This window comes from Vombatus ursinus, unplaced genomic scaffold (assembly GCF_900497805.2).
Source record: "Vombatus ursinus unplaced genomic scaffold, bare-nosed wombat genome assembly UNPS02009573.1, whole genome shotgun sequence".
NCBI classification, from domain to species: domain Eukaryota; kingdom Metazoa; phylum Chordata; class Mammalia; order Diprotodontia; family Vombatidae; genus Vombatus; species Vombatus ursinus.
Window position 1 is genome coordinate 3,230,216 of NW_020949351.1, and position 3,748 is coordinate 3,233,963.

Consider the following 3,748-nt stretch of genomic DNA (forward strand, 5'->3'; position numbering starts at 1 on the left):
CATTCTAGTATCTTTGCCAATCATACCCCAAATAAGGTCACAAAGAATCAGACACAACTAAGGTGACTAAACAAAAACAACAACAACAGTCATAAGTGAAGGTGTTAACTAAGTCATGTACTAAGGGAGGGATTATTATTCCATTTCTGGAGTCAGTTTTCTCAGGGTGTGGTCACCCAGTATGCTACAGCTTCTTGGAGTTGGTGAGAGTTGGGTGAATCAGTGGACACACCAAAGGTGGATGAGCAGCCCTGAAAAGTGTTCAAAAAACAAATTGTAAGGTATATGTGAACACAGGATCCACTAAGGAAGGATTAGGAAGAAACAGAACTGATCTACATTACAATGATGGGGATAGGGCCCTCATGAGAAGTGCTTTTCTCCTTAATGCTGTAAACTCTGCCAGATGGTGCCATACACTGTTCATATTTAAAATGATTTAATGATTTTAGGTCTCAATAGCATTATTTTTTTCTAGTGATGAATCTGTAAAACCATAAAGAATGCCTTAGCTCACTGCTATGAAGAATAGTTATGAAACCCTATGAGATAAAGATAATAATAATTCACAGTGTGGTTAGCATTTAATGATTTATATAACATTTTATAAGAATAATTCCATGATTTATGTAGTATATTATTATCCACATTTTATACAAGGAAATTGGAGCTGTGAAAGGTAAAATATTTTAAATATTTTAAAACAAATATTCACATGATTTCCGTACAAGGCAAGGTAATATTGCTTTTGATCACATGACTAGTAAATATTGAAGATGAAATTTGAATTAAGATTTCTTATATATCTAGCATTTTTTCTACTAGACCCTTCTATAACATATTATAAAAGTATGACACATACTATCCCTGGACCTCTCCTTTACTTGATTGGTAGGACTTAATAAGTCTGTGACCTACAGGATTAGTTTTAGAGAATGCAGGGATGTCTACACACCCACACCCACACACACACACACACACACACACACACACCCGCACCCCCTCTCCTTTAGAGATGAATTGGAATAGTGTCCTTCTTTGTTAAATTAATTTTCAAGTGCGCGCTCAACCTCCTCAGAGACTCAGAGCTTTTGGCGACCCAGCTGAGAGACCGCTAGGCAGCCCCTCCAACCCGCCGGACGCCGGACTCTGCTGCAGGCTCGTGCCTCCCGCCGCCTCCTCGAGTTTTCCTCTACAGTCCCGGGCACATAGTATGATCATTAGGTGTTCAGTTTTCCAACAACTTTCTATGGAAAATCAAGGGAAATGGGCCATGGTTGCCGCGAGCAACTTTGAAGAGCGGGACACCTTTAGAGAAGCCTGAGCAAGGTGCCATCATCGTGAGACCCTCCAAATCAGAACTCCAGCATAGTTCCTCTATCTCGTCTTGCTCAATCAGTGGAGACTATCTTTCTATTTCTCCTTTGACTCCTGGGAAGTAGCAGAAAGCCAGTATCATCATGGTTGGATTTAAGCCTACAGACGTGCCCCCAACAGCCACCGTAAAGTTCCTCAGGGCTGGCACCACTGCCTGCATCGCAGACTTCATCACCTTCCCTCTGGATACGGCCAAAGTCCTGCTGCAGATTCAGGGAGAGAGCCAGGGAACCATCAGAACTTCCTCTGCCACTGCCCAGTATCGGGGTGTCATGGGCACCATTCTGACCATGGTGAAGACTGAGGGCCCTGGCAGCCTCTACAAGGGGCTGGTGGCTGGGTTGCAGCGCCAGATGAGTTTTGCCTCTGTCCGAATTGGCCTCTATGACTCTGTCAGGCAATTCTACACCAAGGGATCAGAGCATGCAGGCATTGGGAGTCGCTTCCTGGCAGGCTGCACTACAGGGGCCCTGGCAGTGGGCATAGCCTAACCCACAGATGTGGTGAAGCCCATCTTCAGGGCCAGGCTCGTGCAGGTGGCAACCGGGGATACCAGGGCACAGTGGATGCCTACAAGACTATCGCCTGAGAGGAGGGGCTTCAGGGCCTATGGAAAGGAACTTTACCCAATGTTGCCCGCAATGCTATTGTCAACTGTGCTGAGCTGGTGACCCATGATCTCATTAAAGATGCCCTCCTGAAGGCCCACCTCATGACTGATAACCTTCCATGCTGTTTCACATCAGCCTTTGGGGCTGGCTTCTGCACCACCATCATTGGACCCTGTCGACCTGGTCAAGATGAGACACGTGAACTCTGCCGCAGGCCAGTATGCTAGTGCTGGCCACTGTGCCCTCACTATGCTTCGGAAGGAGGGACCCCAAGCCTTCTACAAAGGGTTCATGCCTTCTTTCCTCCTTTTGGGCTCCTGGAATATAGTGATGTTTGTCACCTACTAGCAACTGAAACGGGCCCTGATGGCCGCTCGCAGTTACCAGGAAGCTCCTTTCTGAGCCCTTTCCTGCTAGCTTTCTGCCTGATGCCTGTCCCCGTTGAGTCTGACCCCATCCTGCCTCTCCTCCCTCTCATTTTTCCCCTATTTCCTCTCCATCTCTGCCTTAGAATTGAAGGATTCCCCTACACTCCTGCTTAGAGTTAGCCCCATTTAAACCTTCTCCAGCCCACTTCTCGTGCCATTGCATCCTCACTCCATTCTTAAGCTCCTTACTTCTAATAAAGCCAAATCTGAACCCAGAAAAAAAATTAATTTTCAAATATATATTATATATATTGTTTTTTTTTCCATTTTAGTGAACTATAAAACAAAAAATCATGTGCCTTATTTCAGAGGTAACATTTTATTCACTTTTAGTTAGAATTTCTTTAGTGGAAAATTTGCTTTCTGAATTTTAAGATTTTGTGATAGTTGATGATTGGTTTGACTTGTCATAATTTTTCCTTACACTCTAATTTTTATTTTTATGTTTCCACTGAGGGCATATTGGATTCTTCAATGTTCTCAATATTATTCATGAAATAGCATATGTAATATACTGAAAAAAAAGATAAGTTAGGTAAATAAAATTTCAGAGTTTAATTACACACAAAGATTTGGGGACTCTCCTTATTTTTGTCAGCTACCAATTACCTACCAGACTGCTGAGGAGGAAGGGTAGTATAGGAGAAGGAGCAAAGGCTCTAGAATCAGAAGACTTGGCTTCCAATAGTGCCTTTGATGCTTACTACTTATGAGACTTTGAATAAATAATTTAATGTACCTGGGACCCCAATTCTTCATCTATACAAAGACTGGGCTATATTAGATAGCATCACAGGTCCCTTCCAAATATATACCCATGATATGATGAAGAATAACAAGCTAGGGGTGTAAAAACACAAAAATCAGTTCATATCTTATATGAATATATGACTCACGGTCACAATATTTCATTTCTAAATCTGCATAACAAATCAATGAATCCTAAGTGTTTGTTCAAATTGCATTTACAAGAGACTTCCTTTCAATAGTCTTTTGCTTTTTTTTGGGGGGGGCAGTATCCTGATTTGGTTTTGTGCAAAGGTTATAGCAAAAATGATGGTGTGGTTCTTTAAATAATAGATTGATGTTGGATTATCAGAATAATAAAAAAAAATTTGCCACAGAGGTAGTCGAGAGAGGCAAATAAATATAGAGATAGATAGATAGATGCAGAGAGAGACACACACACACCCACACAGAGAGAGAGAGAGAGAGAGAGAGAGAGAGAGAGAGAGAGAGAGAGATGCAGAAATAGGGAATATGGTCATCTATTAATTTTGAGAACTACAGAATGAGTTGTAATTTCCTTATTGCTTATAGAGGCAGTATGGC

At 42.2% G+C, this 3,748-nt stretch overlaps 1 pseudogene; it reads left to right on the top strand.

The window, feature by feature from the left end:
* The first annotated feature begins 1,460 nt into the window (after window positions 1-1,460).
* LOC114036072 lies at window positions 1,461-2,390 on the top strand (annotated as a pseudogene).
* Window positions 2,391-3,748: the final 1,358 nt, after the last annotated feature.